At 44.1% G+C, this 20818-nt stretch overlaps 1 long non-coding RNA gene across 1 annotated transcript; it reads right to left on the reverse strand.

Moving 5' to 3' along the window:
* Positions 1–893: 893 nt before the first annotated feature.
* On the reverse strand, positions 894–4880 carry LOC144118851 (uncharacterized). Its single transcript, XR_013312169.1, has 3 exons — positions 4802–4880; positions 4050–4086; positions 894–989 (listed from the first exon to the last, which is right to left on the reverse strand). It is a non-coding gene; the product is annotated as an uncharacterized LOC144118851 (long non-coding RNA).
* Positions 4881–20818: the final 15938 nt, after the last annotated feature.

Raw genomic sequence — 20818 nt, forward strand, 5'->3', positions numbered from 1 at the left:
CACTCTTAAAGGCGAAGCTTAAGCATCCTCCAATTTTTTCTGCTGGTATCAGAAAGGCCTTTGGCAGACATCGGCTTTTCCATGATTGCCAATGAAGTAGTGCTTCGGTACTGAAAGCGACCGTTCGAAGCGCCGTCGTCGTTTTTTTGCACCGCAGCACAACACTCCGCGTGCTACACTGCAAGTCTCACGCCAAGTTTGGATATCGGCATCGTCATCAACTTTCATTCGGACGGCACGAAGAGTTCAGCTTCGCTTTCCACTTTATTAGAGGTAATGGCGCGCGGGAAGTGAAATTCAGTAAAATTCAGCTATATGTTCCCAAATTAGTACGATCCGCACAGCGCCTTCTGCGGTGTAGTGGCTGACTTATATTGTATGGTATGGGCATGGCAGAAAAACCCAGCTATACCAAGAATCAATAACGCAAGATCTCAAGACTGAGAGGCGGCGCTGTCCAGATCACATTCGGATGACCAGCTTTCGCTGGTGAACCTGGCAAGAGCGGCGGCAAAAGCCAATGGTCTCCCGGAATGAAGGCCCACCCAGACATTCTATGCATGAAACGTTTTTTTCTCTCTCTCACTGTTTTAGAGGAATATGCCATCGCCACAGCCGAGCACCCCTCACGCATGCTTTCGCATCCACAGGACGTAAGTAGCCCTAAATTGGCCTCCGTAATATTATACATTAGTTCAGAACTTCAACAAATGAAAAGAAACTTCGTCATGCTTTCTCTTCCTTTATTGCAGGCAGAACTGCCACGAGACAGAAGGCTTTATAAGTTCCTCTTCCTTTGCATAAGTGCTGCTGACAGCTGGCTTACGTGCGTATTTTCATTAAGCTATCGGGGATACTGCCTGACGAAAAAACAGCGGAGTTCTGAGTGTTGAGTTAAGACAAGCGCCAATATATTTCGGAAGGAAAACGAATGGGTGGCAGGCGCATCCATCCTTGCATTTGTTCATATCTGGTCTATTCGGCCGGCACTGAAAATATAAAGAACATGCATTAATGTCCGGATAAACAACTCAAAAAGACAAGCTTCACAGTTTCTATATAATAGGTAATGTTAAGTTTATTTAAGGCGCAAAATAATTTAGATTCAAGGCTCTTTATGGCCGACTGCAATATTTTTTTCTCTCATTGTTCAGTGCAACAAGGATCCTGATTGTAAAAAAATACCTTCTGGGCTCGCTGTGGATTTTAATGATTTACAAAAACTGAAAACTTGAAGTCCGTTAAAATTCTTTGATAGAAAATGAAATACAATCGTTTTCGTGTTTTGTGCAAATATGCAGTCCCCTCCTCGCCTCGCGTACCACAAATCATTTTTGTGCCACTCCGGCAACAGCAAGGCTGGTGCGTCTTCTTTTGCTACAAAACTCTCGATAACATTGCATTCATATGGTCCGAAGCTGCATGATACTGAATTTTTTTGCGGCAACGTAGTTCGAAGAACCTTGTGCCTCTCTAATCAGCGAGAGCACAGAAAAAGGCACGACCCAAAATTTCAGCAGATAAGGGCTTTGCTGAAGCTTACTGATGCAGAAATGTACTTTTGAAGCGTCGTGTGCACTATTTGCGACAAAGGGAATTAAGGTTACATTATATGCATTGGTAAAACATTCATGGGCATCTGCTAAGGAGTAAATTTTGTAAAGGTCGCTGATTACTCATTAATCCTCCATACAAACGCAGCTATCCGGCTACAGAGCAAAACTTAACAGCTTCCACAGAAACTTCGTAGTGGTAGAAACAATTGTACTGGTCCGGGGTAGAAACTCGGGACCACTGCCTCACCGGAGCTGTCGCTCTACCAATGGAACTAACCGTGACTGCTAGCATAAGGCAGGGATAGAGCGCAGTGATCAACAACTGGAAATGAGAACCATTTTGATCTAAACTTTAAGGAAATCCCCCAAGGTGGAGCAGGTTTGCAACAAGGTAGTGATTACTAATTAGCTTCCACCTAAGCGCAGACATACGGCATCAAAAGAAAACTACACAGCTTTAACCGAAACTTCCCTGCCTTTCCTGTACCGCTTGTCTCTCTCTCGTAGTTTAAGACAACTTCGTCCTGGTCGTTCTTGCAGGATTGCGCTTCACGATGTAGGCCACGAAACTCAGCGGGATTCAATGTAGACGTTGCTTTATTTTGACTGGCGCTTGCACCCTCTTCATGAATAGTTCGTTCATAGGTGCGGCACTGATGACCCACTCTAAGGCCGAATGATATTAATCATTTGATGTCGACTTAAAGCTCCTGTCAAAACAGTCATGAAGACTGCGACAGCCATTCTGAAGCCTTTGGCAGCATCTTATGGTCGCGCGTCCCATCCCGGTATTTAATTATAACGCTAACAGAGGCCTGCACAGACTGGTCGAAAGGAGCTTTGAAGTTGTTAGCCGCAGCTTAGAGCCGCACGGTCCACCCTGTGACAATGGTTGTGACGGAGAAGACAAAAGAAGCCGCTTTATGCGTGCTCAAAACTACTACACGTAGGCAGAAAATTCATTTCCACATTAATAACACCACACCTCTCAAAATCCCAGTTCTAAGATAACGCCCTCCTTTAAAATATTTTTGATCCATGGTTTTGTGTGGTTGAACTACGCAAAATTACTCAGGCTATTGGGACGCAGTAGTATAGGCCTGCGGAGAATTTCGAACACCTGCGATTTTTGAATGTTCAATACTACCGCACAGTACACGCGTCTCTAGCATTTCGCCAGCATCGAAATGCCACTGCTGCGTTCGAATCCGCGTCTTTCGGGTCAACAGCCGGCCACCATAACCATAGGGCCACCGTGGTGGCACGTTTGAAATATTTTCAGCAACTGTCAAAACGTTGGATTCTTAAGCAGCTGTGCTACCAAATTGAGCCAATGAAAATCATCAGGAAACCAGGTAGATTATTTCATTGTCATTCTGTGGCGTGTTTCTTTAATTTAGCTGCAGCAAAATATTGATTCGAAAACGTGTATTCGCTAATATTTGGGGCATGAAAATGTCTTATACTCCTCGCGTATTTAGAAGCCTTACTTTAGTCAAAAATTTCAAAGCGACTTTGGCATCCAGCCGCTCAAAGCTCAACGTACTCTTCGCGGGGCTTACATTCCTGACACGAAAATGTCGAGGTCTAGGACGTATTTCTCCTTCAAAGTACACTTGATATCATGCACCGAGTCAAACTTTTTCAGACTTCATAAAGCGGTGAAAACTTCTTAAACGGCGGACATCTTGGCCCCCTTAATCCGTAGGCAGGTCAACTATCACGAGGGAATTGAATTGCCTCAAATGTACGAGAGCACGGCATATATTGAAACGAAACTGACAACGTACCCTAGAGGCCGCTGTAATGCGCGATTTACTCAAACTTGAACGTCGTTTATCTCCGTTGCAGCGCATGTTCGATTAGGTTATACTGATTCGGTGTGACAGCTGCCCGTAACTTATAACACTGCTGAATACATCAATGAAGCGCATTCAGCAGTTCAATGCGTACACCGACATGCTCGAGATATATAACAGGTATTAAACATACTCCCACAGCGGGTTGCTTAGTGGTTGGGGCGCTCGGCTGTTCAGTCGGAATACTCGGCTTGAATTACAGCCGCGGTGACGGCGTTTTAATGGGGACGAAATGAAGTCGCCCATGAGGTCTGTGCTGCCAGTGTGTGTTAAGTTCTTCAGATAGTCCAAATTATACTGAAACCCTTCACTGCAGAGTTCTTGTTAGTCCAAATGTCAATTTAACATGTTAAACTCCACGACCATATCAATGGATATTAATGTGCTTTGTAAACCTGTGGACAGCGACCCGGCACTTCAGGTTCTGGGCACTGAGTTGAACAACAGTTAGATAAAATTCTGGTACTGGCATTAAGGGCCAATTATAAACATCTTGGTGGGTCTTCTAGGCTAATGCCACCAGATGCGAAACACAGTGTGCTAAAAGCGTAATCTCAAAACGTGGGGACGTTGATTTATGTAGGGTGAATCATGTACGCGTGGAGCGCGAATTTAAAAACAAAAGTGCACTCACAAATGCAAGGCATTTACCGTGTTGCCAGATGCCAGCCCTGTAAAGAATAAAACGTAACCATTCAGCTTGTATTTTAGGAATAGTTTCTTTACGCGGCTAACATTGCTAAAAAATTCAGTTTTAAATGAACTTAAATTTGCACATTAGTCTCTGAAGACATTGATAGTTCAGAGGGTCCGAATGCCACAATGAAATGAAGAGTGTATTTGTAAGCTTAGTACATATAAGGGTCTTGTGGGGTCATATTTGTCCTTTAAAAGGCAGCACTGTGCACTGCGTGTGGATATTGATATTTAACGCCTTAAAAAAGCAAAAAACAGGTTTCATTGCCCGCGGCGCCTTATACTATATGTTAATTGCGACTTAGATCAGTATCATATCGAAGAGTAGCACATAAATATGAACGAAATTACAAAAGGCAACTATTATAATATGACTGCAGCTAAAGCACGATTTTGGATAGAGTAAACCTTAAGAAAATAATTTTTGAGCTGTAAAATCGGAAAGCGCAGAGCGCTTCTGCCGCGCAAGGACCAACTGAACAAATTACGATTTGAAGCTGCATCGTATCACATGCCACATGACTCATGATCAAGCCTTCGTTATGCCCTCCGCCGTCCTTCATTTTGGACATGCGAAATTTTTCAGACAGCAGCAGATAAGGACGAGTTCATAACAAATATTCAACGCCACTGGCGCAAGCAAATGTGCGTAGACATATATAAACGATATAAAAGAGTTGGTCTACTTACATAGCAGCCGTCGCCATGCTAAGCACTAATAGAAGGTGTAAGGCTTTCATAGTCGACTGTATGAGCGGGAATGGCGCTTACTTTAAAATCTACTGAATTGTGCGTTTGAACGATATTCTTGTCATTTTATACATCGTTAAGGGCGCCGACAAAACGCAAGTAATAAAAACCAAAATTGGCGTTGAGAGCTAAACAACAAAACTTTCTTCATGATTTTTTCCTTCTCATTCAACACGTAGAATGTGACAAGCTTTGAAGGCTTTCCTGCTCGCAGTTATTAAGTTTCCGAAAGGCACTGAAGCAACTGGCTCAAAGATTTCACAGCCGGACGTTTTCAACTGACGAGTTGTCATTCAAAAGGATATCCTTGTTTACATTATTGGACAAACCGCCGGACCTATAGAATAACAGCAGCTGTGTATTTGCGTCAGCACCAGATATACTTGCTAAGTTTCGAAAATTTGTTGAAAATGGCACCACAGTATTTCGTCGACATTAAGGCTGTCAAGTACCGCTCTTCCAACAAAGTACAGCTTGACATAGGTTATATGCCCTGCGCTGGTAATGCCCGACATTCGTGTTTAGCAAGAATGCCAACGCATGGCGATAAACAAAATGGCTGTGATATAGCTCTGGTAAAACTCTAGTTTTGGCGAGTTGGTTCATGTTGAAAGAAAAACTGGTAATGGCGCAAGAAACGGGGGCACAGAATGCACACAAAAGACAGGACTGACGCCAACTTACAACTGGGGTTTATTGCACCTAGCCTGCCTTTTGTACCACAACCAAGCCATATCAACAAATGCGAAAACGTTGTACATTTTAAACGGCAATTCATGCGAACACTGGCAACAAAGTAACGCTGATCACTACAGAATCTAATCTACACCGAGCTTGGGAAGCCAACTTCTTTTCTGGCAAGCAGAAACAATAACAACATCATCCAAGGGGCATGACAAGTCCACACTATCAATTTATGAAACGCTTGAAGAAGGCGAAAAAGAGCACGAATTGAACGACTATGAGATAAAACCACGTGAAAAAAGATGACAATAATGAGGGAAGTAGTCTGAAGATACAGCTCCTAGCGTCAAGTGAAAACTGAATATCATTCCTGTAAAAAACAGTCGTCTTAGCGTCTAAAAATCTAAACATTGTAAAACACCGAACGAAAGCACGAAACAAGAGCACAAAACCAAGGGAAATCTGCGAACTGCAAAAAACCTTCTATAAAAGACGTCTCGGCATTGCTAAGAATAATGGAAGGCCTGCTAAGGGATTTGTTTTCAGCTTTTTTGATGAACTATGCCTCAACAATCTCTCTCTCAGTTTTATCTTTTCCACTCTTCAAAAATCTAGTTTTCTCGAATTCGGGACGGCACTTAGAACAGCTTTTGCAGTGGTCAACGAGGAAGCTCCTTTCGTTGTTGTGCAAGTTTCGGGAATGTTCACTTGCACGCTCATTAAAACAACGACCTGTTTGCCCGATGTAAACGAGGCCACAGCTAAGCGGTATCTGATACACCACTTGTGTCCTGCATTGCGTGAACTTTTTTTGGTGTTTATGGCGCAAGTCGGCCGCTTTTCTCTGTTGGTCATGGCACAAAGTTAAATATAGCTCTGGTTAAACCTGGAGTGGCGCTATAGCCACAGTTGGCCGAGTGGAACTCGCGCAGTCGAATTGCAAAGTCAGTCTTTCGCCGCTGCATTTTGATGGGCGTTCCTTAATCATCTTAGTACCTGGACATGGATTCACTTTATTCCCCCCTCTCCCCCTTTCTACTCTACCCCACTCGGGTTCGCCGGCGCTATGCACCGCTGGCAGCTGCCCTATACATTTTTATGGCAAAACCTGCACATAACCCCAAGAAAGAGAGATGCATATGCTTTTGCATACGTGACAAGCAGCACTAAGATGTAGATATACCTTCTCGTTGCATCGCAAATAACCTCTAGCAGATTTTTACGGCAGTGACGTAGTGCACGATGTTTAACCTGTGACTGTGAAAATTTTAAAAGCAGAATTTCTGAGTAAGAATAGCTCTTTTATGGAATCTTATTGTCCGCGATGTGGTTACTCAGAATAGAGCTCAAACGCAGTAACAAGCAGGCCGGTTAACTAATTGGGAATAATTAACTTGAAGATATCACTGTTGGGGTTCTTATTTTTTTTCAGAGGCTGGCAGCCCACCCGAAGTAATATCTATATCAGTTTTTATATTTCCGGAAATTGAATTCTCGCCACTACTGGAATGAAAACAATTCTTGGGCAGCACGCGGCTGAAAATCTAACTGAAACCACGTGAGCAGAAACAACGCTCGCTACTACTACGAGAGCACGTCACCGAATGGCGCGCCTGTCACAGTCTCTCTGCCCACTCGCTGCTCTCTATTGGGCATTGGTAGAGTCACATGTGACACCCAAACCACCTAAATAGGGCTCTTTCTTGCCAAATGACCGCTTTCGCCCGTGTGCGGCCCCAACATTCCTGCGCTGCAGTGGCAATGAGAGAGGTATTTTAAGAAATGTTAAAAATTTATTTATATAGTACTTATGGTAGCCTATACGCCTCTCAGTAAACGAGGGGACTAACAGTCACAGGTAAAAATTTAACTACTAAATATCAGCAAACATTTAGGACGTCATAACTGCATTCCGAAGCACTACACAAATAAAAATATTCTGCCGAAGAATGCGCTCTTCCGACTACAAAAGCCTGTTTGTAATGTACATCAGAGTATTAGCTGAAGCGCTGTGTAAAATTCTTTCATGCCTCTTGCCTGCACTTGTGGTATAGTATCCAGAGATACAATCCACAATGCAACGACAGGAAATCGCTAAGTGTATTGTTATGTTTACAATAATATTTCTGAAAAAAGTTGATATTAAACGATATATTTTCCAGCTGAAGCAAAGCAAAAATGTTTTATATTACAGGAGTGTCAAGTGGTTTTATAATCTGCACCAGTTTTTTTAAAAAACTGACGTCTGTCTGCTTCTACCTCTACTAAGAATTGAAAAAAGGCGTTAGTTTGCTGGGAGATCAACAATTCTTAATTTAGCGAAATTTGAGAAGTCACAAGCCCTCTAAACTTTAATATCCCTGCACCTAAGAATTGTTCTGAAAAAGAGTGATCTTCAATGCATAGGCAGCCCGTTTCCTTTCGACACCCGTGTACAGCAAGTTATTTAGACAGTCGAGTTAATAGTACGGTCATAGTAAGAAGCTCTTAGAAAAAGTTGAAAACGGATGCGCTCTGGGAACTCACACAGGACATCATTAGTTATGCATTTAAATAGAGCGCAGAGGGTAAATAAAAAAAGTACAATTCGGGATTTGTGACGAAATATGATCATCTCAAATCGTTCAGTTTTCTTCAGCACTTTTTAGTAAAATGCATGCATAAGGCTGGTTATGGCCTTTTCTCTCTGCGTCTTTGCGCCGTAAGGCAGTAAGCCCGGGCTATGCCGACCCAGTCTCCCGGCCAGGGGAGCTTCCTCCGGTCGGCTTCTCTGTCCCCTGATCTCCTGCCGTTGCAAGCTTTTTTGCGCAGTGATGTCGGCAGTATCAATGTCGCGCTGGTGTCTAAGGATGGTGGTGTAATCAAGATGAACAACCCTGGTGCTGTTCGGGCTGCTCTCCAGTCGGCGACTTCTGATTATGGGTCGATCTCAGAGGTAAGCCAGTTTGGACGCGGCGGGATTCTGTGCAGATCGCCAGACCTCGCCTGTGTAAGAGATTTGCTAAACTCCTCATCCTTTACCTCCCTTCGGGTAAATTCCTTCATCCCTTCACATCTGGCGTGCACGAAAGGTATTGTACGAGGCGTAGACTCTTCCCTGTCTCCGGCAGAGACTCTTGAGCTTCTTTCGGCTGCAGCTGTTGTTGCTGTGTACCGCTGTAGCCGGGATGTAAACAACTTGCGGATGCCCACTGAATCTGGGATTGCTACCTTTGCCGGCACTTCCTGACCCTCTAAAATCGAGGCATGGCCTCTAATTTTTCGGGTAGACCCGTTATCATCTCGGCCTCTGCTGTGTAACAACTGCTGGCGCTATGGACATAGCGCCGGCGGTTGCAAATCCAACTTGAGGTGTTGCAACTTTGGGGATGGTCATTCAACGAGCACCTGCAGAATGAGAAGTGTTGCCTTTGCAGTGGTGCCCACTCTGCAAACTACTCAAATTGTCCCTCTCGAGCTCAGGAAATCCAAATTCTGGAGATAATTGACAAGAAACGCTGTTCGTGCCGTGACGCTATTTCAGAGGTCAAAGAACGTGCCCACGGTTATGCCGGTTTGACCGCTCGGCAAGGTGTCATGTTAAACTCAACGCTGTCCCAGGCAATTGCGGCGGCTGTGGAGGCTTACATGTCTAAAATGGTAGAAAAGGTAGTCGTAAGTGTGTCAGCGTGCCTTACAAACGTTCTGGCGACTCAGCTTACGCATGCCGTGCAGGCCGGTTTGGTTCCTCTTCCGACAGCAATTCCCTCTCCTCTTATCCAGTCTACAATTCCAGTAGCATCACAGCCACAGGAACAAACTTCTGCCCCTTCCGGTGTACCTACCTCGGGTACCTCGAGGGGTGTTGATATAATCTATGGTTCCGAGATGGTGGAGCCTGATGCGCAGCTTCTTAAGCGCAGCGGGTCCCCCACGTCTCATTCGTTGTATTTCTGTGCACCCTGCCCAAATCAAAAAAGCAGCAGCTTGGCACCAATCCCAAGGATACCATTTTGGAGCAGGCAGTTGCTGCTGCTAGGCTTTCGCAACCATAGCGTCGTTGGGAGTTCTGCAGTGGCACTGTCGCTCTATTCTTTCAGCTTCCACAGATTTACACTGCATTTCTACCCAGCCTAATCCGGATGTCATAATTCTGCAAGAAACGTGGCTTTCAACCGACAAACATTTTCATATCAAAAATTACCGTTCATTTCGCCTTGATCGCCAGTCTAGAGGAGGGGTTTTTCTAACTTTAGTCTCTTCGAAATTTTGCCACAGGGCTGTGGTATCTTTTCAACAAATGTCTCCTGACTGTGAGATTTTGGCAATAGACTTTGTACTTCCTGGGTGCTCTCCATTTTCAATAGCAAATTGTTATTTCCCCAATGGAGTCCAGGATGTTAGACCTCTGGATTTTTTACTCGTAAACTGTAAAAACCCAGTTCTCGTGTCTGGGGACCTCAATTCTGACCATGTGTCTTGGGGTTTTAGGACTAATTCATGCGGCAAGCGCCTTTGGGATGGGTTTCTGATCACAACCTGATGTGCTTAAATTCAGGATCGGCCACTTATCTTCGCTCACACACTCAATCTGTTTTAGTTCTCACGTTCATTAGTCCTGGAATTGGCGTAACGAATTGGTCGACAGTTGATAGCGGCACTTCAAGTGATCATATACCTATTCGTTTTGATATCATATGTCGTGTTACTCCGGCGTCTTCTCAGTTGCGGTCACATGTAAATTATGACAGATTTCAGACGGCGTTGCGCTCTGCCCTTGCTCCAGTGTCTAACATCGCCGAGGTCCACCAGTCAGCAAGCATATGTCTGGCTATTGAGGAAAGCCGTACAAAGTCAGAGTTCCTGGTGAGGCCAACAAAAGGGAATTCTTCTAACTTGTGGAATGCGGACTGTACAACAGATAACAGGCGGAGGAAGGCAGCATGGAAAAAGCTTCTTCATAACCAATGTTCGAATAACTGGAGTGATTATAAATTTATTGCAGCCACCTTTAAACGCACAGTTTCTCGCGCGAAGGAAAAATATGACTCAGAACACATCTATTATCTTTCAAAGGCGGTCAACCGACGTGCACTATTCGGTTTTCTACGATCTAGGAAACAGCTCATGTCCTCTCATAATTTTCAGTCATTAGTTATGTCACCTGAAGAAGCTATCCAGGCGGTTGAATTAATTCCCACAGGCCTAAAAAGGCGCTTCTCGTCTTTACTACCTTTCCGCCCAATTTTGTTTGCACCAGACGTGCCAAATGATAATGCCTCACAAGTAAATCTATCAGAGCTTTCACTATTTATCGAGAGATTGCCAGCTGCTTCTCCTGGTTCTGATGGTGTTACTACAAATATGCTCAAGACTCACTTTGAAGAGTCTCCCAACTCCTTATTGCACCTTATAAACTACTCGCTGAAATACGCTTGGATACCTTCTGAGTGTAAACTGTCCAAGGTGATCCCTTTACTTAAAAATCAGGGTAAAGGCTATGAATTGGATAATATTAGGCCAATTTCTTTAACATCAAACGTGGTAAAGTTGATAGAAAGGGTGTTACTAATTCGGGTGTCAGCCATTGTGGACCGCAAAACTATACTCTGCCCGTGCCAACTCGGTTTCCGGACACGGTGTTCGATATGGAATGTACATGCTGATCTTGAGAGCAGAATTCTCCTTGCTTGTCGTGAACGCCTGGTTACGGCTTTGGTTACGTTAGACGTGGCCAAAGCTTACGACAGCGTAGGACACTCCACCCTGATACATAGGCTACAATCTCTTCAATTTCCAGATTATATAGGTGCATGGATACCCGCATTTCTTTATAACAGGAAATTCTTTTGCGCCCATAATGGTGTTCACTCAGGGAGGTACAGACAAACACGAGGTGTACCGCAAGGAGCTGTTCTTTCTCCCGTGCTCTTTAATATTCTGTTGAGCTCAATTCCTCTCCACCGCCATGTACGCACTTAAGTCTATGCGGACGACATTGCGTTTTTTGCTGCAGCGCCGGATATACATTCCCTGTATGGTCTCTTGCAGTCATATTTGAATACACTTTAGCACTGGTTGAGCGTATTACACCTGAAGTTAAATTTTGGCAAGTGCGCCACCCTTGTTTTTTTTCTATACACTCCTGTAGTGGTCTCTCTCACTTGCCAGTTAAAAATAATACCGCAGGTTCAATTCCTAAAATACCTAAGGGTCATTTATGACAACAAACTCACCTGGCGACCTCAGATTGACCATGTCGCGGCGAAAGGTGCTCGTGCCGTGGGCATGTTACGGAGATTGTCATCACCGGTACGGCATGCGCAGAGATGCGCTATTAATGATCTACACTGTGTATGTCAGGCCAATTTTATAATTTGGATCAGTGTTGTTTTCAGGCTCGGCTGCATATAAACTTTGTCCTCTCGTCCTTTAAGAGAGGGAAGCACTTCGCATGTGCCTCGGCCTTCCAAAATTTGTGGCTACCAATGTGCTGTACCTTGAAGCCCGCATTCCGCCTCTCTTATCACGACCAATTTTTAACTGTGCAAACTTACCTCAGGATCTATGATTCCCATTTCCACCGTTCCCAAAGCATTTCCTGTTGTCAGCCGACCTCCTTTTTTGGTGTCCCCTGGTCTCGTTTCAATTCCCCTCAGGCAGTGTTTGTGCAAAGATTACTTCAGCCTTTAGATGTAAACATTTATGATATCCTTCCTGCGCTTCGCAATGGGCCCGCTATCCACGTTGTTCTCGACGACATATTCCCAAAAAAATGCAAAACTTTTGCCACCGAGTATTCTAAATGGTCTATTAGAACATCATCTGAGGCCCTTACCTACAGATATAGCAATAGCCACTGCGCATCGCAATACAATGAAAAAGCAGGTGTGGGAATATTTTTCTCGCATTTAGACTGGTCTTTTTCACTGCACTTTCCAGATTTCACCCCATCTTTTCAAGCAGAGTTTCTAGCAGTTGTACTTGCTCTACGCAAGCTAGACCCCTCTATTACAGAAGTTGCAGTAATTACTGATTCTTTATCTTAGTGTTCGTCCCTCGCTGCACATGTTGACTGTCCCATTTTAACAACTTTCTTATCCCTACTTCCTCCGCATTTGAGCCTTGTTCATTTAGTAAGGGTTCCTGGTCACAGCAGTGTGACAGTAAATGATATTGCTGACAATCTCGCAAAGGCTTCCCTCAGCGGCCCCGTGTTGCCAATCATCCCGGCTACAGCCTATATTACAGCATTTAGATTTCGGCGACGTGCGCTTTTAAGCACGCAAGACACACTTTTAACATCGGCGGATTATGAGCACCTTAAATATTATTGGAACAGGAAAATTTGTTGCTCTAGGCAGCTTGAAGTATCACTGACGAGGCTGCGCTGCCGCATCCCCCCTCTAAATTTCTATTTACACAAATCGGGTTTGGCGCTCTCTCCCCTTTGTGCATTTTGCCGTGAGCCTGAATCAATAGAACATTTTTGGCTGTATTGTCGCCGATTCAACTCTCTGAGAAAAAAGTTGCTGGAGGAGCCCTTGCAGCATCTTGGCCTTAGTTTGAGCATCCCGTTCTTGCTATAATTTGGCGCCACCACATTCGGGTTCAGCCAGAGATCTGTTTGTACCGCTGTTCTAAATTTCCTGATAGAATCTCACCGACTGCCTTGCTAAGTGTTCCAAAATTTTTCTTTTATATCAATTATTACATTTTGACTTAATCATTATTATTTAATTCCTCTCAATATTATTAATCTTATAATTTTGAAATCAAAACCCTAATCCCTTTTCTGTTCATAAGGTAGAATTCACCGGTGTTGGGCTCCCACGTGCTTTTCCTTTTATTAACGGCGTCCACGTGATTAGCCACCTGATTCTTGGCCGATGCCCCAGTGTGGGTATGTGCCATCTTTTGATAAGCTACCAACAACAACAATAAGTACAGGGGAAGACCGGTGGCGTTTTCCTCTTCCTAGATTAAAGCTTTCCATTAATGGGATTGGAAGGCTCTTCTCTAAAAGAAACACTCAGTGCGCTATGATGATACGCCTACGACTTATATTTCTACGTACACAGAGACACGTGCTATGTTGTTCATGCTATATGCTGCAAAGTTGTCACACTCGCGCTCCACAATAGCACTAGGCTGACAAAGAGATTGAAGAGAGGCGCAGCCCCAATGACACCCTTTACAGGCAGTATTTCTTAGGCTGTACCTCATGGGTGCGCGACATATTTAAACAGTTCGTGCCGCTTTTTTATATCATCGTTGAAACAGATTTAACTTGTCATGCAGCGATCTTGCTGCCCTGCTTCTGTGATGTTACGGACGAAGTACTAATCTTGTTCGTGGTATAAAGATATGCGGGTCAAGTAAGCCTTTCAGCACATCGTAGTTCCATCAGTAACAGCTTCGAGCGGGCTCAAAGTGGATTAAATCTGTGCGAAATCCGGCATATAGGGCGGTGACAAATCATTTATTGTGATATTATCCTATGAACTTCGTCTGAGAGCGCAAAAATCGAGCATAGCAACAATTAACGCGTGTGCACACTCTATCTTGACTTTTAACTGAAATGTCACCCTCAGCGCTGGATACTTTTCTATTGGCATTTTCACAGCAACACGTGCGAGCTTCGTCAGAGTGGACATGGTTCATTTCATAGATCTTAAGGTTTTTGCAATTTCTATTGTCCTCTGGCCGCTATAGATAGAACAAAATGTCAATGATCTTTCGCCTTTGTGCGTTTTCTAATGACCATGAATGACATAAACCTTTGCTGACATATAAGGGACCTTCACCGTAAACCTCTTTATGACGCACTGAGTCTCCAAAAGCTAACATCAGGATAATATCGAGTGACATCCGTTAACAAGTGGCAATTGGGGTGATTTCCCTTCCTCTGATGGATGGCCTGCTGCACTGGGCAAAGGTTCAAGGCAGAAAAGAAATGTAATCCTCGACCAAGTGCAAACAGAGGCAGCGGACTGACGAGCTGTCTCCTCTGTGTTGGCAGGAGTGAACTTATTTTGAATTAAACGCGTCAGGACATCGACGTTTTTGCGAACTCGCTAGCGGCCGTGCGGAATTTTTAAGCTATGCTCTACCTATAATAAAGATGCAGATGTACTATGTCTGCGCCGAAGTTATACGCCCGCTATGTTTTTATTCAATCGGAAGCACACCTACTTATACCACGTAGCTGCTCTTTGTTTACTCTCCATTTTAGCGGTTTGAAAAAGCGCAAACTTAGTAAAATATTTTCTTTGGATTTTGCCATAATAGAATATTGTTCTGAATAATTTGAAAATCAAATTATCTCGAGAATAAATGCGTAGCAGTTTGGCTTGAATAGCAATTTGCTTTATATTATCGATAAAACTACACTCTTAAACTGACTCCACACTAGTTCTTGCAACTGGAACTTATGTTGAACTTTTTTAAGTTACACTTATATAAGTTGAACCGACGTTCTAGATAGAGAACTCAGGAATACTGGGGAGCAATTTTTCAAAGTGACGAAGGTTTTATGTGGAACGCAAAGCTCCACATGCATGTATCTGGAAGCAGCGGTGCCTCAGTGGTTATGGTGCTCGGCTACTGACCCGAAAGGCCCGGGTTCGATCCCTGTAGTGGCGGTAGAATTTCGAAGCAGGTAAAATTCTATAGGCTCGTGTACTGTGCGATGTCAGTGCACGTTATCAAATCCCATGTGGTCGAAATGTCCGGCGCTCTTCTCTACGGCGTCCCTAATAGCCTGAGTTATCTTTGGGATGTTGAACCCCCATGAACCATACATGTATCTGGAACATATGTTCCACATACACAAAGCTTGCAAGTACAAGTCTAGTTGACGGCTTCAATGCTCGGCGTCACAGCACCACCAGGACGCTTAACTACGCTAGTTTTTTAGAGTCCTCACATTGCGTGTTTTGGAGAGAGTGGTCACTTACCTAAGGGCATGTTCAGGCATCACTGAGCTGAGTCAAAACAGCCCTTTGCGCGAAAAGTACATTTTCGTGAATTGCATTGTTGGCCATGCACATTGTGAGCAATATCAGTGGTCAAATATGATGCTATTTTATGTCACGGAGCACCAGTGTCTACACAACCGTACATATGATCAGATTTGCATACAGTGTTATATGTAATTTACTTTGGGAGGAAACAGACTTGTGCAGAATTTCACTCTTAGCTGTTTAAGCACTAACGAAAACCACCACGGAGAATAACTAAAGGGGTGAGATGAATCTCTTATGGATTAAATTAGCATTCTATAGTTTAACCGCGTTATAAAGAATTTGATTACGAAAAAATGAGAAAATGTTGTGAAAAATATGCTTCGAACCATTTATTCTCCAGGCAACATCTCTCTAAACATGCGGCTACGTCTGGCAAGTTATGATCACTGAAGAGCAAAAGCACACTTCGCAACGAAATGAAATTTCCAGCTATCATGACTTTTTCCATTCCTTTCCCGTTTATATTTCTGAAAACGATTACACACACCACTGTTCGGACTTATAGTCATTATATCTAGTAAGGTGTCGAAATGCAAGAAAGGGCAGACCTTATAACAATGAGATAAAAGCAGATGCAAGCCCCTATTTCGTAACAGTGAAAATTCTTTGCATGCTAATTACAACAAATACGTCAACAACTGCACAAATGAGATAAAAAGATGTCCATGAGCAGCACGAGTTGCTGAAGGGACACAAATAGCAAACACATGACGCGAACAATAAAGCGCCTCCGCGGTTTTTCTCTGCACTAAACTGTTTGTGTTCGCATAATACATATAAACAATTGAATCTTTCATTACCATTCATGGCCAATTCGTCCTACATTCAGCTTTCTTTTATATCACATGCATTTCGTGACCTCAATGTATCAATGTGAATGGCTATATTTTATAAGGCTCAAGTATCTACAATAACAGCAGCATGCCCAATAGTGTCGGTTTCTTTTCGCCAAATGAAGGCAAAAAGAGTTCAACGGCATGTTACGAACAGCTCGCTTGGACTGTCATCAAGTGCTAAAAATAGTATCCTCCACCTTCTGACCAAGAAGAATAAAAAGAGCGCTACAAATCATAAACAAAGTCGCTTCGCAACACAGGCACAGAGATCATCCTATGAAGAAAACTAAACAAAATGGTTCTAAAAATGAAACCATGTTTAAATTATCAAGTGGGGCGTTTTTTCACCACTATATTTGTGCTTAGGAACATACTCACCAGCGGACACCAATCGGTAAAAATGGGTACAAGCGTTCCCCGACTGGCGCCCAACTTCGTTCAGGGATGCGAACTTACTATAATGTCCATACAAACAGGAAAATTACTTTTGAAAAGCAATTTATTACATTACTAATTACTTTCCAACAAATATCTCAAAAGTAACTAAATTGCTTCAATAATTACTGGTCTCAAAAAGCAATGACATTACATTACAATTACTTCCATAATGAACTAATGAACTAATGAAAATTGCTTTTAAATTACTTTTTTTATTTTCAACCCATGAAAAGTAGGGCATTAGTCACAGTTACTACAAAATTTTCACATTTCTTTATTTGCACCGCCAGTGAGCTGAGAGCACCGCCACTGAGAGCACCGGAAATTTTGCCCCTGTTTCAACAAGGGTAGCCCAAGTCCATTGAACAGCCGGTTTACTGGGGCAGATGAGGTGAACTTAATCACAATTTTTAATTGCTCGCATCACTCTCAAAACGGAACTCAGTGGTTGAAAGCGCAGTATGGTCCCAACTTCTTGATTTTGAAGAATTTGCCGTACACGTAAACAGCGGGAGTACATCGACTGCCTGTAGACGCTCATCGTCCCGGAAATGCACTAGGATGCAGACAAGCTGCCATTTCTGTGTTTAGATTGACTTGCTTTGCAGGTACGTTGGCGCAAAAAAATACCATGTCGTCGTGCGGCTGTCATTCATATTGCTTCATTTCCGGCTATAGAAACTAGTTTTCCATAGAACACACAACCAAGTTTGTTAGATGTCAATTGAGACTTGTCAGTGCGGCGACGTTACAATATATATTCAGCAGTCTAGAGGGAACTACTCGCTCAAGCAATCGCAGTGTGCCTCTGAGAAGGTGTAACACAGCTAGTCATTGCCATGGAACTCTGCCGATGGCCCTGCAGCACGTCTGTGTGTGCGACCGTACGCAGTGCTGGAAGATGCGTAGCCGTCTTATTAAGTTAGGTGCACTTATCAACAAGGCAGGGCCAATGCGCGCACGCACGATCGCCTTTCATCCGATTCGCTGGAGTGCTGACTATTGCTGGCCGCATGTTTTCCTTGCTTTGTAGACAACCCCGCAAACGGGAGGCCAGAGCATGGCCGGTACAAGGTACGACCTCGCAGCCTGCTGAAGGTGGTACCTTTCGGCTGACGCAGATCGAACGCGAGCAAAGCTTCGGCCTGTTGTCGCTGGGCGCGCGCGCGCCTTAGTGGAATGGCCGCTCCTCTTGTTGTTTGCTATCTGCCTGTTGTTGCGGACAAGGGAGACGTCGAAATCGCCAGCGATTCCAGCGCTGCACCTACCATTTTACATTTTGCTCGCAATAGACGACGTTCATGGAGCACTACAGCTAAAGCCTTTTATGTTGTCTGGGGAATTGAGCATTAAAATAATAATAATATTTATAATCCTTGAGAACAAAGCAGCTCTTCCGCACCTGCAGAGAAGGTGGCCACCGCAGCGTCAGCTTCCAGCTCCCCTCAGTGACATGGTTTGCCAGCGATGACGCCTCCCCCTCTCGCGAATGCTCACGCAGTTGCCTGCAGTTCTTTCGACAGAATGTACAACTGTCGTCAGACCTTGACCCGCTGGCACACGGCAGGATGAGCAGCGTCGTAAAACATGGCCTAAATCGATTTCACAGCCATGAACGGATTTTGGTCTCTCGCGAATATATTTACAATTCAGGGGGACGAAGGTGACCAAATGCCCCTTGCAAGTATTTTACCACAGAAGAGCGAAATACTAGACGCGGAGAAATCTTGCTCCCATTCGAAAACCGGAGGGTACCCGGCGGCACTGGAGATCGAAGTCAAAACCTCCCGAATGCGAGGCGGATGCTCGCCGTGAATGCTACCGATTCGGGAAATTGTTCTTAGTCGCAATAGCCACGAAAAAAACGAGAAACAATGGCGTGTGAGTGTCTCTGTGTGTGTCGTAATCACGTAAATCGTATTGGACACTGCGGCACTCGCTGAGTTCAGCGCGCCTGCTAACAACGTTGCCGGGCCAAGAAGCCTTGGTTCAAATATTGCCTTGGATATTGAGTCGTCCGTCTGAGAAGTATGCCCAAATGTATGTCGCTAAGGAAGCCCGTCCATCGTATGGGTTCAAATTCTCGCAGAGGTGCGCCTCTGAGTATACGTTTATCAATATTCAGCTGTGTAAACTTTCAGGCAATATCTGGTGTAATATTTGGTGCGTGTGATGACTCTTATTCGAGCATATGATCGAGCAAAAATATTGTTCACACCAGCACATAATAAATTCGTCGTTAAGAGTAAAATGGCACTCGCACAAAAATTCTAAGGGCTGCTGGACTGGCATTATTTCTTTTTCTAGACTCCAGGCTGTTAGAGTACACGTCTTACTTCGTTGAACGCGGACAGGTAGGTAAATAAAATTCGCCAAGTACATTGCGAGTTTGCTTATAATTTTTTAATTGCTGTGTTTACAGTACACACTGGAAGGGTTGCAGTCCATAAGGCGCGCTATTTAAAGATATATTTTTTGAGGTATAAAGGCGGGCTCTGTAGTCCAACAGTACATGCGTTGGCCGACATAGAAAAAAAAAACAGGCGAATATTGTTAAGTAGTCAGGCGCCTAACAAATATCTAATAAGTAACTTTTTAAGCTTTGCAGTTAGACACCTCGTTGCAATTGGCGATCTATGTCCGGCCATTAGTAACAGCCCTATTATTTATAATGTAGCGGCCCACGCGGCCGGAAATAGCGAGATGCCAGAGGCCGAAGTTTCCCCAGCACGTGCTAGGGAGAACTCTCGGGACCTTGGCCAGGGCCGGACGCTGTGGCCGCCGCTCCGATATTATCTCTTCTCCTGCAGACCTCAATAAATGTGGCCGTGATCGCCTTCCTGGGCGACCTCAACACTGTGGTGATCTCGGGCAGCTCGAACGTCCTCCGAACCGGTGCCCGCCGCTGTACATTCAAGTTCCTGCATCGCCATAGACCTACCGCAAGATGAGTGGCGCCCGATCCCGCTCCAGGGCCTGTACCGAGTACAGCTGTGGCCATTCCGCCCTCACAGCCCCATTGCCTGGTTCGCGCAAGTGGAGGCCCAGCTGTATGTCAACAGCGTGTCGTTCCCGCTTTGGCGGTTCCTCCTCGTCAAGTGGCAGCTGCCCGCCAAAGTGTTTGACCAGATTGACCTTCCGCGGCCGGACGAGCACCTGTACGATAGCCTGAGAGAAGATTTTTTTTAGTTTTTACGGCGCTCCACTCTGTGCTGTCGGCCTGGAGGGTCGTCGAAGAAGTGAGTCGAGGCTCAGAAAAACATGACGAATGACGTTTTATTCATGGCGGGATAGGTTTTTGTATAGAACGATCGCGTGACAATCCCAAGTGCAGATGCACATAGACAAGGCGAAATCCAATCGAAGTAGAACGAAACTGAAACTTAAACCTAGGGCACAAGATATTCCTTCACTTCGGGGAAAAGCGAACATTGATGGAAATTTGAAATTTAATTTTGAATAAGAAGTTATACAAATACAACATGAACCAATATCTGAACACAAATATTAGCTTACTCCTATGTAAGCTTTGTATCCGGGAACAATATTTTATACTCTATCCTGAAAAGAACAATGAATGAGCACTTCACTCTTCATCAAACCAATGAATATCTGGAATATCCCAAAAGAACAATGAACACTTCATAGAAAACAATAGATATACCCATCCAAAATATATCTTCTCCCCTTTTTTAAAAAATAATGAGGATTCCTAAATGATTGGCAAGATGAAATCATCAAGAATGCTCCACATATGCTGCCTGGGCAGTGTCACTGAAGGCTACCAGTAATATCCGAGTTTTAATTGGCTGCAAGAAATTTCCTACATCAATGAAAAGTAAAGGTCCATACGACCATAGAACATCAGCGACGTTTACTCAACCAGAATATACACACATAAACATCGGCCAATTCTACTACACCACAATAAACATGCAAAAAACAGGAAGTCACCTTCTAAAGAAGTCACATGACTCTGATTGAAATGATCA

The sequence above is a fragment of the Amblyomma americanum genome, chromosome 2 (genome assembly GCF_052857255.1).
Source record: "Amblyomma americanum isolate KBUSLIRL-KWMA chromosome 2, ASM5285725v1, whole genome shotgun sequence".
NCBI lineage: Eukaryota > Metazoa > Arthropoda > Arachnida > Ixodida > Ixodidae > Amblyomma > Amblyomma americanum.